Below are 18,510 nucleotides of genomic sequence, written 5' to 3'. Positions count from 1 at the left end.
CACAGTGGATCAGGATCCTGCCAGGTGTGTAAGGCATTTCACAGTGTATCAGGATCCTGCCAGCTGTGTATGGGGTGTTCACAGTTTATCAAGGTCCTGCCAGGTGTGTTTGGTGTTTTCAAAGTGGATCAGGATCCTGCCAGGTGTGTATGGGGGTTTCACAGTGTATCGGGATCCTACCAGGTGTGTTTGTGGTTTCACAGTGTGTCAGGATCCTGCCAGGTGTGTATGGGGTTTCACAGTGTATCAGGATCCTGCCAGGTGTGTATGGGGTTTCACAGTGTATCAGGATCCTGCCAGATGTTAATGGAGGTTCACTGTGTATCAGGATCCTGCCAGATGTGAATGGGGTTTCACTGTGCATCAGGAACCTGCCAGGTGTGTACGGGGTTTTCACAGAGTTCAGGCTCCTGCCAGGTGTGTATGGGGGTTTCACAGTGTATCAGGATCCTGCCAGGTGTGTATGGGTTTTCGCATTATATCAGGATCCTGCCAGGTGTGTATGGGGTTTTCAGAGTTTATCAGGATCCTGCCTGGTGTGTATGGGGGTTTCACAGTTTTTCAGCATCCTGCCAGGTGTGTATGGGGTTTTCACAGTGGATCAGGATCCTGCCAGGTGTGTTTGGGGTTTTAACAGTGTATCAGTATCCTGCCAGGTGTGTATGGGGTTTTCACAGTGTATCAGGATCCTGCCAAGTGAGTTTGGGGTTTTCACAGTGTATCAGGATCCTGCCAGGTGTGTATGGGGTTTTCACAGTGGATCAGGCTCCTGCCAGGTGTGCAAGGGGTTTTCACAGTGTATCAGGATCCTGCCACGTGTGTATGTGGTTTCACAGTTTATCAGGAGCCTGCCTGGTGTGTATGGGTTTTTCACAGTGTATCAGGATCCTGCCAGGTGTGCATGTGGTTTTCACAGTTTATCAGGATCCTGCCTGGTGTGTATGGGGTTTTCACAGTGTATCAGGATCCTGCCAGTTGTGTATGTGGGTTTCAGAGTGAATCGGGGTCCTGCCAGGTGTGTATGTGGTTTCACAGTTTATCAGCATCCTGCCTGGTGTCTATGGGGTTTCACAGTGGATCAGGACCCTGGTACGTGTGTATGGGGTTTTCACAGTGTATCATGATCCTGCCAGGTGTGTTTGGGGTTTTCACAGTGGATCAGGAACCTGCCAGATGTGTATGGGGATTTCACACTGTATCAGGATCATGCCAGTTGTGCTTGGGGGTTTCACAGTTTATCAGGATCCTGCCTGGTGTGTATGTGGGTTTCACAGTGTATCAGGCTCCTGCCAGGTGTGTATGGGATTTCACAGTGTATCAGGATGCTGCCAAATGTGAACAAGGGTTTCACAGTGTATCAGGATCCTGTCCGATGTGAACGGGTTTTCACAGTGGATCAGGATCCTGCCATGTGTGTATGGGGTTTCACAGTGTATCACCAACCTGCCAGGTGTGTATGGGGGTTTCACAGTGGATCAGGATCCTGCCAGGTGTTTATGGGGGTTTTCACAGTGTATCAGGATCCTTCCAGGTGTGTACGGTGGTTTTCACAGTGTATCCGGATACTTCCAGGTGTGTATGGGGATTTCACAGTGCATCAGGATCCTGCCAGGTGTGGATGGGGTTTCACAGTGTGTCAGGATCCTGCCAGATGTGAATGGGGTTTCACTGCGTATCAGGATCCTGCCAGATGTGAATGGGGTTTCACAGTGGATCAGGATCCTGCCATGTGTGTGTGGGGTTTTCACAGTGTATCAGGATGCTGCCAGATGTGTATGGAGTTTTCACAGTGTATCAGGATCCTGCCACGTGTGTATGGGGTATTCACAGTGGATCAGGATCCTGCCAGGTGTGTAAGGCATTTCACAGTGTATCAGGATCCTGCCAGCTGTGTATGGGGTGTTCACAGTTTATCAAGGTCCTGCCAGGTGTGTTTGGTGTTTTCAAAGTGGATCAGGATCCTGCCAGGTGTGTATGGGGGTTTCACAGTGTATCGGGATCCTACCAGGTGTGTTTGTGGTTTCACAGTGTGTCAGGATCCTGCCAGGTGTGTATGGGGTTTCACAGTGTATCAGGATCCTGCCAGGTGTGTATGGGGTTTCACAGTGTATCAGGATCCTGCCAGATGTTAATGGAGGTTCACTGTGTATCAGGATCCTGCCAGATGTGAATGGGGTTTCACTGTGCATCAGGAACCTGCCAGGTGTGTACGGGGTTTTCACAGAGTTCAGGCTCCTGCCAGGTGTGTATGGGGGTTTCACAGTGTATCAGGATCCTGCCAGGTGTGTATGGGTTTTCGCATTATATCAGGATCCTGCCAGGTGTGTATGGGGTTTTCAGAGTTTATCAGGATCCTGCCTGGTGTGTATGGGGGTTTCACAGTTTTTCAGCATCCTGCCAGGTGTGTATGGGGTTTTCACAGTGGATCAGGATCCTGCCAGGTGTGTTTGGGGTTTTAACAGTGTATCAGTATCCTGCCAGGTGTGTATGGGGTTTTCACAGTGTATCAGGATCCTGCCAAGTGAGTTTGGGGTTTTCACAGTGTATCAGGATCCTGCCAGGTGTGTATGGGGTTTTCACAGTGGATCAGGCTCCTGCCAGGTGTGCAAGGGGTTTTCACAGTGTATCAGGATCCTGCCACGTGTGTATGTGGTTTCACAGTTTATCAGGAGCCTGCCTGGTGTGTATGGGTTTTTCACAGTGTATCAGGATCCTGCCAGGTGTGCATGTGGTTTTCACAGTTTATCAGGATCCTGCCTGGTGTGTATGGGGTTTTCACAGTGTATCAGGATCCTGCCAGTTGTGTATGTGGGTTTCAGAGTGAATCGGGGTCCTGCCAGGTGTGTATGTGGTTTCACAGTTTATCAGCATCCTGCCTGGTGTCTATGGGGTTTCACAGTGGATCAGGACCCTGGTACGTGTGTATGGGGTTTTCACAGTGTATCATGATCCTGCCTGGTGTGTCTGGGGGTTTTACAGTTTATCAGGATCCTGCCACGTTTGTTTGGGATTTTCACAGTGCATCAGGAACCTGCCACGTGTGTATGGGATTTTCACAGTGCATCAGGATTCTGCCAGATGTGTATGGGGTTTTCCAGTATATCAGCATCCTGCCACGTGTGTATGGGGTTTTCACAGTGCATCAGGATACTGGCAGATGTGTATGGGGATTTCACATTGCATCAGGATACTTCCAGATGTGTATGGGTGTTGCACAGTGCATCAGGATCCTGCCAGGGGAGTATGGGATTTCAGAGTGTATCAGGATCCTGCCAGGAGCGCATGGGGTTTTCACAGTGCATCAGGATCCGGCCAGGTGTGTATGGGGTTTCACAGTGTCTCAGGATCCTGCCAGGTGTGTATGGGGTTTTCACAGTGTATCAGGATCCTTCCTGGTGTGTCTGGGTTTTCACAGTGTATCAGGATCCTGCCACATGTGTATGGGGTTTCACAGTGTATCAGGATCCTGCCAGGTGTGTATGGGGTTTCACAGTGTATCAGGATCCTGCCAGATGTTAATGGGGTTTCACTGTGTATCAGGATCCTGCCAGGTGTGGACGGGGTTTTCACGGTGTATCAGGCTCCTGCCAGGTGTGTATGGGGGTTTCACAGTGTATCAATACCCTGCCAGTTGTGTATGGTTTTTCGCAGTATATCTGGATCCTGCCAGGTGTGTATGGGTTTTTCACAGTTTATCAGGATCCTGCCAGGTGTGTATGGGGGTTTCACAGTTTTTCAGCATGCTACCAGGTGTGTATGGGGTTTTCACAGTGGATCAGCATCCTGCCAGGTGTGTTTGGGGTTTTAACAGTGTATCAGGATCCTGCCAGGTCTGTATGGGGTTTTCACAGTGTATCAGGATCCTGCCAAGTGTGTTTGGGGTTTTCACAGTGGATCAGGGTCCTGCCAGGTGTGCGTGGGGTTTTCACAGTGGATCAGGATCCTGCCAGGTGTGTATGGGGTTTTCACAGTGTATCAGGATCCTGCCACGGGTGTATGTGGTTTCACAGTTTATCAGGAGCCTGCCTGGTGTGCATGGGGTTTCCACAGTGTATCAGGACCCTGCCAGGTGTGCATGTGGTTTTCACAATTTATCAGGATCCTGCCTGCTGTGCATGGGGTTTTCACAGTGTGTCAGGATCCTGCCAGGTGTGTATGTGGGTTTTACAGTGTATCAGGTTCCTGCCAGGTGTGTATGTGGGTTTCACAGTTTTTCAGGATCCTGCCTGGTGTATATGGGGTTTCACAGTGGATCAGGACACTGCCACGTGTGTATGGGGTTTTCACACTGAATCATGATCCTGCCTGGTGTGTATGGGGGTTTCACAGTTTGTTAGGATCCTGCCACGTTTGTATGGGGTTTTCACAGTGCATCAGGATCCTGCCGGATGTGTATGTGTTTTCACAGTGTTTCAGGATCCTGCCACGTGTGTATGGGATTTTCACAGTGCATCTGGATCCTGCCCGATGTGTATGGGGTTTCACAGTGTATCAGCATCCTGCCACGTGAGTATGGGATTTTCACAGTGCATCAGGATCCTGCCAGATGTGTTTGGGGATTTCACATTGCATCAGGATCCTTCCAGATGTGTATGGGTGTTGCACAGTGTATCAGGATCCTGCCAGGGGTGCATGGTGTTTCAGAGTGTATCAGGATCCTGCCAGGAGCGCATGGGGTTTCACAGTGTATCAGGATGCTGCCAGGTGTGTATGGGGTTTTCACTGTGTCTCAGGATCCTTCCTGGTGTGTCTGGGTTTTCACAGTGTATCAGGATCCTGCCACATGTGTATGGGGTTTCACAGTGGATCAGGATCCTGCCAGGTGTGTATCCTTTTTTCACAGTGTATCAGGATCCTGCCAGGTGTGTATGGGATTTCACAGTGCTTCAGGATCCTGCCAGGTGTGTATGGGGGTTTCACAGTGGATCAGGATCCTGCCAGTTGTGTATGGGATTTTCACTGTGTATCAGGATCCTGCCAGGTGTGTATGGGGTTTTCACAGTGTATCAGGATCCTGTCAGGTGCTTATGAGGGCTTTACAGTGTATCAGGATCCTGCCAAGTGTGTATGGGGTATTCACAGTGGATCAGGATCCTGCCAGGTGAGTCTGGGGTTTTCACAGTGGATCAGGACCTGCCAGGTATGTATGGGGTTTTCACAGTGTATCAGGATCCTGCCACGTGTGTATGTGGTTTCACAGTTTATCAGGAGCCTGCCAGGTGTGTATGGGGTTTTCACAGTGTATCAGGATCCTGCCAGGTGTGTATGTGGGTTTCACAGTTTATCAGGATCCTGCCAGGTGTGCATGTGGGTTTCACAGTTTATCAGGATCCTGCCTGGTGTGCATGGGGTTTCATAGTGGATCAGGACCCTGCCACGTGTGTATGGGATTTTCACAGTGCATCTGGATCCTGCCAGATGTGTATGGGGTTTCACAGTGTATCAGCATCCTGCCACGTGAGTATGGGATTTTCACAGTGCATCAGGATACTGCCAGATGTGTTTGGGGATTTCACATTGCATCAGGATCCTTCCAGATGTGTATGGGTGTTGCACAGTGTATCAGGATCCTGCCAGGGGTGCATGGGGTTTCAGAGTGTATCAGGATCCAGCCAAGTGTGTATGGGGTTTTCACTGTGTATCAGGATCCTTCCTGATGTGTCTGGGTTTTCACAGTGTATCAGGATCCTGCCACATGTGTATGGGGTTTCACAGTGGATCAGGATCCTGCCAGGTGTTTATGGGGGATTTCACAGTGTATCAGGATCCTTCCAGGTGTGTACGGGGGTTTTCACAGTGTATCCGGATACTTCCAGGTGTGTATGGGGATTTCACAGTGGATCAGGATCCTGCCAGGTGTGTGTGGGGTTACACAGTGTGTCAGGATCCTGCCAGATGTGAATGGGTTTTCACTGCGTATCAGGATCCTGCCAGATGTGAATGGGGTTTCACAGTGGATCAGGATCCTGCCATGTGTGTGTGGGGTTTTCACAGTGTATCAGGATGCCGCCAGATGTGTATGGAGTTTTCACAGTGGATCAGGATCCAGCCAGGTGTGTATGGGGTATTCACAGTGGATCAGGATCCTGCCATGTGTGTGTGGGGTTTTCACAGTGTATCAGGAACCTGCCAGGTGTGTATGTGGTTTTCACAGTGGATCAGGATCCTGCCTGGTGTGTATGGGGTTTTCACAGTGTATCAGGATCCTGCCAGGAGCGCATGGGGTTTTCACAGTGCATCAGATCCGGCCAGGTGTGTATGGGGTTTCACAGTGTATCAGGATCCTGCCAAGTGTGTATGGGGTTTTCACTGTGTATCAGGATCCTTCCTGGTGTGTCTGGGATTTCACAGTGTATCAGGATCCTGCCACATGTGTATGGGGTTTCACAGTGGATCAGGATCCTGCCAGGTGTGTATCGGGTTTTCACAGTGTATCAGGATCCTGCCAGATGTGTATGGTTTTTCACAGTGCATCAGGATACTGCCAGGTGTGTATGGGGGTTTCACAGTGGATCAGGATCCTGCCAGTTGTGTATGGGATTTTCACTGTGTATCAGGATCCTGCCAGGTGTGTATGGGGTTTTTACAGTGTATCAGGATCCTGTCAGGTGTGTATGGGGGTTTAACAGTTTATCAGGATCCTGCCAGGTGTGTATGGGGGTTTCGTAGTTTATCAGGATCCTGCCAGTTGTGTTTCGGGTTTTCACAGCTTCTCAGGATCCTGCCAGGTGTGTATGGGGTTTTCACTGTGGATCAGGATCCTGCCAGGTGTGTATGGTGGTTTCACAGAGTATCAGGATGCTCCCAGGTGTTTATGGGGGTTTCACAGTGCATCAGGATCCTGCCAGGTGTGTTTCTGGGTTTCACTGTGTATCAGGATCCTGCCAGGTGTGCATGGGGTTTTCACAGTGGATCAGGATCCTGCCAGGTGTGTATAGGGTTTTCACAGTGGATCAGTATATGCCAGGTGTGTTTGGGGTTTTCACAGTGATTCAGGATCCTGCCAGGTGTGTATACAGGTTTCATAGTTTATCAGGATCCTGCCAGGTGTGTATGGGGGTTTCAGAGTTTATCAGGATCCTGCCAGGTGTGTATGGGGTTTTCACAGTGGATCAGGATCCTGCCAGGTGTGCATGGGATTTTCACAGTGGATCAGGATCCTGCCAGGTGTGAAGGGGTTTTCTCAGTGGATCAGGATCCTGCCAGGTGTGTATGGGGTTTTCACAGTTTATCAGCATCCTGCCAGGTGTGTATGGGGTTTCATAGTTTATCAGGATGCTGCCAGGTGTGTATGGGTTTTTCACAGTGTATCAGGATCCTGCCAGGTGTGTATGGGGTTTTCACAGTGTATCAGGATCCTGCCAGGTGTGTGGGGTTTTCACTGTGTATCAGGATCCTTCCAGGTGTGTATGGGGTTTTCACAGTTTATCAGGATCCTGCCAGGTGTGTATGGGGGTTTCACAGTGTATCAGGATCCTGACAGGTGTGTTTGGGCTTTTCACAGGGGATCAGGATCCTGACAGGTGTGTATGGGGGTATTCACAGTGTATCAGGACCCTGCCAGGTGTGTTTTGGGGTTTCACAGTGTATCAAGATCCTACCAGGTGTGTATGGGGTTTTCACAGTTTATCAGGATCCTGCCAGGTGTGTATGGGGGTTTCATAGTTTATCAGGTTCCTGCCATGTGTGTATGGGGTTTTCACAGTGTATCAATATCCTGCCAGGTGTGTTTGGGGTTTTCACAGTTTATCTGGATCCTGCCAGGTGTGTATGGGGTTTTCACAGTTTATCAGTATCCTGCCAGGTGTGTATGGGGTTTCATAGTTTAACAGGATGCTGTCAGGTGTGTATGGGTTTTTCACAGTGTATCAGGATCCTGCCAGGTGTGTATGGGGTTTTCACAGTGTATCAGGATCCTGCCAGGTGTGTATGGGGTTTTCACTGTGAATCAGGATCCTGCCAGGTGTGTATGGGGTTTTCACAGTTTATCAGGATCCTTCCAGGTGTGTATGGGGGTTTCACAGTGTATCAGGATCCTGAAAGGTGTGTATGGGCTTTTCACAGTGGATCAGGATCCTGCCAGGTGTGTATGGGGTTTTCACAGTTTATCATTATCCTTCCAGATGTGTATGGGTGTTTCACAATTTATCAGGATCCTGCCAGGTGTGTCTGGGGTTTTCACAGTTTATCAGGGTCCTGCCAGGTGTGTATGGGGGTTTCACAGTTTGTTAGGATCCTGCCAGGTGTGTATGGGGTTTTCACAGTATTTCAAGATCCTGCCAGGTGTGTATGGGGTTTTCACAGTGTATCATGATCCTGCCAGGTGTGTATGGGGGTATTCACAGTGTATCAGGATCCTGCCAGGTGTGTTTTGGGGTTTCACAGTGTATCAAGATCCTACCAGGTGTGTATGGGGATTTCACAGTTTATCTGGATCCTGCCAGGTGTGTATGGGTATTTCACATTTTATCAGGATCCTGCCAGGTGTCTATGGGTTTTCACAGTTTGTCAGGATCCTGCCAGGTGTGCATGGGGGTTTCACAGTTTATCAGTATCCTGCCAAGTGTGTATGGGGTTTTCACAGTGTATCAGGGTCCTGCCAGGTGTGTACACGGATTTCATATTTTATCAGAATCCTGCCAGTTGTTTATGGGGTTTTCACAGTGTATCAGGATCCTGCCAGGTGTGTATGGGGGTTTCATAGTTTATCAGGTTCCTGCCAGGTGTGTATGGGGGTTTCATAGTTTATCAGGATCCTGCCAGGTGTGTATGGGGTTTTCATAGTGTATCAGGATCCTGCCAGGTGTGTATGGGGTTTTCACAGTGGATCAGGATCCTGCCAGGTGTGTATGGAATTTTCACAGTGTATCAGGATCCTGCCAGGTGTGTATGGGGTTTTCACAGTGGATCAGGATCCTGCCAGGTGTGTATGGCGTATTCGCAGTTTAGCAGGATCCTGCCAGGTGTGTCTGGGGGTTTCACAGTTTATCAGGATCCTGCCAGGTGTGTATGGGGTTTTCACAGTGTATCAGGGTCCTGCCAGGTGTGTATGGGTGTTTCACAGTGTATCAGGGTCCTGCCAGGTGTGTATGGGGTTTTCACAGTTTATCAGGATCCTGCCAGGTGTGTCTGGGTATTTCACAGTTTATCAGGATCCTGCCAGTTGTGTATGGGTTTTCACAGTTTATCAGGATCCTTCCAGGTGTGCATGGGGGTTTCACAGTTTATCAGGATCCTGCCAGGTGTGTATGGGGTTTTCACAGTGTATCAAGATCCTGCCAGGAATGCATGGGGTTTTCACAGTTTATCAGGATCCTGCCAGGAGTGTCTGGGGATTTCACAGTTTATCAGGATCCTGCCAGGTGTGTATGGGGTTTTCACAGTGTATAAGAATCCTGCCAGGTGTGTATGGGGTTTTCACAGTTTATCAGGATCCTGCCAGGTGTGTATGGGGGTTTCATAGTTTATCAGGAAACTGCCAGGTGTGTATGGGGGTTTCACAGTTTATCAGGATCCTGCCAGTTGTGTATGGGGTTTTCACAGTTTATCAGGATCCTGCCAGGTGTGTATGGGGGTTTCATAGTTTATCAGGAAACTGCCAGGTGTGTATGAAGGTTTCATAGTTTATCAGGATCCGGCTAGGTGTGCGTGGGATTTTCACATTGTATCAGAATCCTGCCAGGTGTGTATGAGGTTTTCACAGTGGATCAGGAACCTGCCAGGTGTGTATGGGGGTTTCCTAGTTTATCAGGATACTGCCAGGTGTGTATGGGGGTTTCACAGTGGTTCAGGATCCTGCCAGGTGTGTATAGGTTTTTCACAGTGGATCAGGATCCTGCCCGGTGTGCATAGGGTTTTCACAGTGTCTCAGGATCCTGCCAGGTGTGTCTGGGGTTTTCACAGTATATGAGGTTCTGCCAGGTGTGTATGGGGGTTGTCACAGAGTATCAGGATACTGCCAGGTGTGTATGGGGTTTTCACAGTGGATCAGGATGCTTCCAGGTTTGTATGGGGTTTTTCGCAGGGTATCAAGATCCTGCCAGGTGTGTATCGGGGTTTCACAGTGTATCAGGATCCTGCCAGGTGTGTTGGGGGTTTCACAGTATATCAGGATCCTGCCAGGTATGTATGGGGATTTCACAGTGTATCAATATCCTGCCAGGTGGGTTTGGGGTTTTCACAGTTTATCTGGATCCTGCCAGGTGTGTATGGGTATTTCACCGTTTATCAGGACCCTGCCAGGAGTCTATGGGTTTTCACAGTTTGTCAGGATCCTGCCAGGTGTGCATGCGGGCTTCACAGTTTATCAGGATCCTATCAAGTTTGTATGGGGTTTTCACAGTGTATCAGGGTCCTGCCAGGTGTGTACACGGATTTCATATTTTATCAGGATCCTGCCAGGTGTGTATGGGGTTTTCACAGTGTATCAGGATCCTGCCAGGTGTGTATGGGGGTTTCATAGTTTATCAGGATCCTGCCAGGTGTGTATGGGGGTTTCATAGTTTATCAGGATCCTGCCAGGTGTGTAAGGGGTTTTCATAGTGTATCAGGATCCTGCCAGGTGTGTATGGGGTTTTCACAGTGGATCAGGATCCTGCCAGGTGTGTATGGAATTTTCACAGTGTATCAGGATCCTGCCAGGTGTGTATGGGGTTTTCACAGTGGATCAGGATCCTGCCAGGTGTGTATGGGGTATTCACAGTTTAGCAGGATCCTGCCAGGTGTGTCTGGGGGTTTCACAGTTTATCAGGATCCTGCCAGGTGTGTATGGGCTTTTCACAGTGTATCAGGGTCCTGCCAGGTGTGTATGGGTGTTTCACAGTGTATCAGGGTCCTGCCAGGTGTGTATGGGGTTTTCACAGTTTATCAGGATCCTGCCAGGTGCGTATGGGTATTTCACAGTTTATCAGGATCCTGCCAGGTGTGTATGGGTTTTCACAGTTTATCAGGATCCTTCCAGGTGTTCATGGGGGTTTTACAGTTTATCACGATCCTGCCAGGTGTGTTTGGGGTTTTCACAGTGTATCAATATCCTGCCAGGAGTGTATGGGATTTTCACAGTTTATCAGGATCCTGCCAGGTGTGTCTGGGGATTTCACAGTTTATCAGGATCCTGCCAGGTATGTATGGGGGTTTCATAGTTTATCAGGATCCTGCCAGGTGTGTATGGGGTTTTCACAGTGTATAAGAATCCTGCCAGGTGTGTATGGGGTTTTCACAGTTTATCAGGATCCTGCCAGGTGTGTATGGGGGTTTCATAGTTTATCAGGAAACTGCCAGGTGTGTATGGGGGTTTCACAGTTTATCAGGATCCTGCCAGTTGTGTATGGGGTTTTCACACTTTATCAGGATCCGGCCAGGTGTGTATGGGGGTTTCATAGTTTATCAGGAAACTGCCAGGTGTGTATGAAGGATTCATAGTTTATCAGGATCCGGCTAGGTGTGTGTGGGATTTTCACAGTGTATCAGGATCCTGCCAGGTGTGTATGGGGGTTTCATAGTTTATCAGGATACTGCCAGGTGTGTATGGGGGTTTCACAGTGGATCAGGATCCTGCCAGGTGTGTATAGGTTTTTCAAAGTGGATCAGGATCCTGCCCGGTGTGCATAGGGTTTTCACAGTGTATCAGGATCCTGCCAGGTGTGTCTGGGGTTTTCACAGTATATGAGGTTCTGCCAGGTGTGTATGGGGGTTGTCACAGAGTATCAGGATCCTGCCAGGTGTGCATGGGGATTTCACATTTTATCAGGATCCTGCCAGGTGTGTATGGGTGTTTCACAGTTTATCAGGATCCTGCCAGGTGTGTATGGTGTTTCACAGTTTATCAGGATCCTGCCAGGTGTGTATGGGGTTTTCACAGTGTGTCAGGATCCTGAGAGGTGTGTCTGGGGTTTTCACAGTGTATCCGGATCCTGCCAGGTGTGTATGGGGTTTTCACAGTGTATCAGTGTCCTGCCAGGTGTGTATGGTGGTTTCGCAGTGTATCAGGTTCCTGCCAGGTGAGTATGGGGTTTTCACAGTATATCAGGATCCTGCCAGGTGAGGATGGGGTTTTCACAGTTTATCAGGATTATGCCAGGTGTTTATGGGGGTTTCGCAGTTTATCAGGTTCCTGCCAGGTGTGCCTGGGGTTTTCACAGTTTATCAGGATCGGGCCAGGTGTGTATGGGGGTTTCACAGTTTATCAGGTTCCTGCCAGGTGTGTATGGGGGTTTCATAGTTTATCAGGATCCTCCCAGTTGTGTTTGGGGTTTTCACAGCTTATCAGGATCCTGCCAGGTGTGTATGGGGTTTTCACAGTGCATCAGGATCCTGCCATGTGTTTATTGGGGTTTTCACAGTGTATCAGGATCCTACCATGTGTGTATGGGGGTTTCACAGTGTATCAGGATCCTGCCAGGTGTGTTTCTGGGTTTCACAGTCTATCAGGATCCTGCCAGGTGTGCATGGGGTTTTCACAGTGGATCAGGAGCCTGCCATGTGTGTGTAGGGTTTTCCCATTGGATCAGTATATGCCAGGTGTGTTTGGGGTTTTCACAGTGATTCAGGATCCTGCCAGGTGTGTATACAGGTTTCATAGTTTATCAGGATCCTGCCAGGTGTGTATGGGGGTTTCAGAGTTTATCAGGATCCTGCCAGGTGTGTATGGGGTTTTCACAGTGTATCAGGATCCCGCCAGGGGTGCATGGGGTTTTCACAGTGGATCAGGATCCTGCCAGGTATTAAGGGGTTTTCTCAGTAGATCAGGATCCTGCCAGGTGTGTATGGGGTTTCATAGTTTATCAGGATGCTGCCAGGTGTGTATGGGTTTTTCACAGTGTATCAGGATCCTGCCAGGTGTGTATGGGGTTTTCACAGTGTATCAGGATCCTGCCAGGTGTGTATGGGGTTTTCACTGTGTATCAGGATCCTGCCAGGTGTGTATGGGGTTTTCACAGTTTATCAGGATCCTGCCAGGTGTGAATGGGGGTTTCACAGTGCATCAGGATTCTGCCAGGTGTGTCCGGGGTTTTCACAGTGTATCAGGATCCTGCCGGATGTGTATGGAGTTTTCACAGTGGATCAGGATCCTGCCAGGTTTCTATGGGGTTTTCACAGTGGATCAGGAACCTGCCAGGTGTGTAAGGGATTTCACAGTGTATCGGTGTACTGCCAGGTGTGTATGGGGTCTTCACAGCTAATCAAGGTCCTGCCATGTGTGTTTGGGCTTTTCTCAGTGTATCAGGATCCTGCCAGGTGTGTAAGGGATTTCACAGAGTATCAGGATCCTGCCAGGTGTGTTTGGGGTTTTCACAGTGGATCAGGAACCTGCCAGATGTGTATGGGGATTTCACACTGTATCAGGATCATGCCAGTTGTGCTTGGGGGTTTCACAGTTTATCAGGATCCTGCCTGGTGTGTATGTGGGTTTCACAGTGTATCAGGCTCCTGCCAGGTGTGTATGGGATTTCACAGTGTATCAGGATGCTGCCAAATGTGAACAAGGGTTTCACAGTGTATCAGGATCCTGTCCGATGTGAACGGGTTTTCACAGTGGATCAGGATCCTGCCATGTGTGTATGGGGTTTCACAGTGTATCACCAACCTGCCAGGTGTGTATGGGGGTTTCACAGTGGATCAGGATCCTGCCAGGTGTTTATGGGGGTTTTCACAGTGTATCAGGATCCTTCCAGGTGTGTACGGTGGTTTTCACAGTGTATCCGGATACTTCCAGGTGTGTATGGGGATTTCACAGTGCATCAGGATCCTGCCAGGTGTGGATGGGGTTTCACAGTGTGTCAGGATCCTGCCAGATGTGAATGGGGTTTCACTGCGTATCAGGATCCTGCCAGATGTGAATGGGGTTTCACAGTGGATCAGGATCCTGCCATGTGTGTGTGGGGTTTTCACAGTGTATCAGGATGCTGCCAGATGTGTATGGAGTTTTCACAGTGTATCAGGATCCTGCCACGTGTGTATGGGGTATTCACAGTGGATCAGGATCCTGCCAGGTGTGTAAGGCATTTCACAGTGTATCAGGATCCTGCCAGCTGTGTATGGGGTGTTCACAGTTTATCAAGGTCCTGCCAGGTGTGTTTGGTGTTTTCAAAGTGGATCAGGATCCTGCCAGGTGTGTATGGGGGTTTCACAGTGTATCGGGATCCTACCAGGTGTGTTTGTGGTTTCACAGTGTGTCAGGATCCTGCCAGGTGTGTATGGGGTTTCACAGTGTATCAGGATCCTGCCAGGTGTGTATGGGGTTTCACAGTGTATCAGGATCCTGCCAGATGTTAATGGAGGTTCACTGTGTATCAGGATCCTGCCAGATGTGAATGGGGTTTCACTGTGCATCAGGAACCTGCCAGGTGTGTACGGGGTTTTCACAGAGTTCAGGCTCCTGCCAGGTGTGTATGGGGGTTTCACAGTGTATCAGGATCCTGCCAGGTGTGTATGGGTTTTCGCATTATATCAGGATCCTGCCAGGTGTGTATGGGGTTTTCAGAGTTTATCAGGATCCTGCCTGGTGTGTATGGGGGTTTCACAGTTTTTCAGCATCCTGCCAGGTGTGTATGGGGTTTTCACAGTGGATCAGGATCCTGCCAGGTGTGTTTGGGGTTTTAACAGTGTATCAGTATCCTGCCAGGTGTGTATGGGGTTTTCACAGTGTATCAGGATCCTGCCAAGTGAGTTTGGGGTTTTCACAGTGTATCAGGATCCTGCCAGGTGTGTATGGGGTTTTCACAGTGGATCAGGCTCCTGCCAGGTGTGCAAGGGGTTTTCACAGTGTATCAGGATCCTGCCACGTGTGTATGTGGTTTCACAGTTTATCAGGAGCCTGCCTGGTGTGTATGGGTTTTTCACAGTGTATCAGGATCCTGCCAGGTGTGCATGTGGTTTTCACAGTTTATCAGGATCCTGCCTGGTGTGTATGGGGTTTTCACAGTGTATCAGGATCCTGCCAGTTGTGTATGTGGGTTTCAGAGTGAATCGGGGTCCTGCCAGGTGTGTATGTGGTTTCACAGTTTATCAGCATCCTGCCTGGTGTCTATGGGGTTTCACAGTGGATCAGGACCCTGGTACGTGTGTATGGGGTTTTCACAGTGTATCATGATCCTGCCAGGTGTGTTTGGGGTTTTCACAGTGGATCAGGAACCTGCCAGATGTGTATGGGGATTTCACACTGTATCAGGATCATGCCAGTTGTGCTTGGGGGTTTCACAGTTTATCAGGATCCTGCCTGGTGTGTATGTGGGTTTCACAGTGTATCAGGCTCCTGCCAGGTGTGTATGGGATTTCACAGTGTATCAGGATGCTGCCAAATGTGAACAAGGGTTTCACAGTGTATCAGGATCCTGTCCGATGTGAACGGGTTTTCACAGTGGATCAGGATCCTGCCATGTGTGTATGGGGTTTCACAGTGTATCACCAACCTGCCAGGTGTGTATGGGGGTTTCACAGTGGATCAGGATCCTGCCAGGTGTTTATGGGGGTTTTCACAGTGTATCAGGATCCTTCCAGGTGTGTACGGTGGTTTTCACAGTGTATCCGGATACTTCCAGGTGTGTATGGGGATTTCACAGTGCATCAGGATCCTGCCAGGTGTGGATGGGGTTTCACAGTGTGTCAGGATCCTGCCAGATGTGAATGGGGTTTCACTGCGTATCAGGATCCTGCCAGATGTGAATGGGGTTTCACAGTGGATCAGGATCCTGCCATGTGTGTGTGGGGTTTTCACAGTGTATCAGGATGCTGCCAGATGTGTATGGAGTTTTCACAGTGTATCAGGATCCTGCCACGTGTGTATGGGGTATTCACAGTGGATCAGGATCCTGCCAGGTGTGTAAGGCATTTCACAGTGTATCAGGATCCTGCCAGCTGTGTATGGGGTGTTCACAGTTTATCAAGGTCCTGCCAGGTGTGTTTGGTGTTTTCAAAGTGGATCAGGATCCTGCCAGGTGTGTATGGGGGTTTCACAGTGTATCGGGATCCTACCAGGTGTGTTTGTGGTTTCACAGTGTGTCAGGATCCTGCCAGGTGTGTATGGGGTTTCACAGTGTATCAGGATCCTGCCAGGTGTGTATGGGGTTTCACAGTGTATCAGGATCCTGCCAGATGTTAATGGAGGTTCACTGTGTATCAGGATCCTGCCAGATGTGAATGGGGTTTCACTGTGCATCAGGAACCTGCCAGGTGTGTACGGGGTTTTCACAGAGTTCAGGCTCCTGCCAGGTGTGTATGGGGGTTTCACAGTGTATCAGGATCCTGCCAGGTGTGTATGGGTTTTCGCATTATATCAGGATCCTGCCAGGTGTGTATGGGGTTTTCAGAGTTTATCAGGATCCTGCCTGGTGTGTATGGGGGTTTCACAGTTTTTCAGCATCCTGCCAGGTGTGTATGGGGTTTTCACAGTGGATCAGGATCCTGCCAGGTGTGTTTGGGGTTTTAACAGTGTATCAGTATCCTGCCAGGTGTGTATGGGGTTTTCACAGTGTATCAGGATCCTGCCAAGTGAGTTTGGGGTTTTCACAGTGTATCAGGATCCTGCCAGGTGTGTATGGGGTTTTCACAGTGGATCAGGCTCCTGCCAGGTGTGCAAGGGGTTTTCACAGTGTATCAGGATCCTGCCACGTGTGTATGTGGTTTCACAGTTTATCAGGAGCCTGCCTGGTGTGTATGGGTTTTTCACAGTGTATCAGGATCCTGCCAGGTGTGCATGTGGTTTTCACAGTTTATCAGGATCCTGCCTGGTGTGTATGGGGTTTTCACAGTGTATCAGGATCCTGCCAGTTGTGTATGTGGGTTTCAGAGTGAATCGGGGTCCTGCCAGGTGTGTATGTGGTTTCACAGTTTATCAGCATCCTGCCTGGTGTCTATGGGGTTTCACAGTGGATCAGGACCCTGGTACGTGTGTATGGGGTTTTCACAGTGTATCATGATCCTGCCTGGTGTGTCTGGGGGTTTTACAGTTTATCAGGATCCTGCCACGTTTGTTTGGGATTTTCACAGTGCATCAGGAACCTGCCACGTGTGTATGGGATTTTCACAGTGCATCAGGATTCTGCCAGATGTGTATGGGGTTTTCCAGTATATCAGCATCCTGCCACGTGTGTATGGGGTTTTCACAGTGCATCAGGATACTGGCAGATGTGTATGGGGATTTCACATTGCATCAGGATACTTCCAGATGTGTATGGGTGTTGCACAGTGCATCAGGATCCTGCCAGGGGAGTATGGGATTTCAGAGTGTATCAGGATCCTGCCAGGAGCGCATGGGGTTTTCACAGTGCATCAGGATCCGGCCAGGTGTGTATGGGGTTTCACAGTGTCTCAGGATCCTGCCAGGTGTGTATGGGGTTTTCACAGTGTATCAGGATCCTTCCTGGTGTGTCTGGGTTTTCACAGTGTATCAGGATCCTGCCACATGTGTATGGGGTTTCACAGTGTATCAGGATCCTGCCAGGTGTGTATGGGGTTTCACAGTGTATCAGGATCCTGCCAGATGTTAATGGGGTTTCACTGTGTATCAGGATCCTGCCAGGTGTGGACGGGGTTTTCACGGTGTATCAGGCTCCTGCCAGGTGTGTATGGGGGTTTCACAGTGTATCAATACCCTGCCAGTTGTGTATGGTTTTTCGCAGTATATCTGGATCCTGCCAGGTGTGTATGGGTTTTTCACAGTTTATCAGGATCCTGCCAGGTGTGTATGGGGGTTTCACAGTTTTTCAGCATGCTACCAGGTGTGTATGGGGTTTTCACAGTGGATCAGCATCCTGCCAGGTGTGTTTGGGGTTTTAACAGTGTATCAGGATCCTGCCAGGTCTGTATGGGGTTTTCACAGTGTATCAGGATCCTGCCAAGTGTGTTTGGGGTTTTCACAGTGGATCAGGGTCCTGCCAGGTGTGCGTGGGGTTTTCACAGTGGATCAGGATCCTGCCAGGTGTGTATGGGGTTTTCACAGTGTATCAGGATCCTGCCACGGGTGTATGTGGTTTCACAGTTTATCAGGAGCCTGCCTGGTGTGCATGGGGTTTCCACAGTGTATCAGGACCCTGCCAGGTGTGCATGTGGTTTTCACAATTTATCAGGATCCTGCCTGCTGTGCATGGGGTTTTCACAGTGTGTCAGGATCCTGCCAGGTGTGTATGTGGGTTTTACAGTGTATCAGGTTCCTGCCAGGTGTGTATGTGGGTTTCACAGTTTTTCAGGATCCTGCCTGGTGTATATGGGGTTTCACAGTGGATCAGGACACTGCCACGTGTGTATGGGGTTTTCACACTGAATCATGATCCTGCCTGGTGTGTATGGGGGTTTCACAGTTTGTTAGGATCCTGCCACGTTTGTATGGGGTTTTCACAGTGCATCAGGATCCTGCCGGATGTGTATGTGTTTTCACAGTGTTTCAGGATCCTGCCACGTGTGTATGGGATTTTCACAGTGCATCTGGATCCTGCCCGATGTGTATGGGGTTTCACAGTGTATCAGCATCCTGCCACGTGAGTATGGGATTTTCACAGTGCATCAGGATCCTGC

Source organism: Heterodontus francisci, unplaced genomic scaffold (genome assembly GCF_036365525.1).
Source record: "Heterodontus francisci isolate sHetFra1 unplaced genomic scaffold, sHetFra1.hap1 HAP1_SCAFFOLD_84, whole genome shotgun sequence".
NCBI classification, from domain to species: Eukaryota; Metazoa; Chordata; class Chondrichthyes; order Heterodontiformes; family Heterodontidae; genus Heterodontus; species Heterodontus francisci.
Note: the sequence above shows the minus strand (reverse complement) of the source record.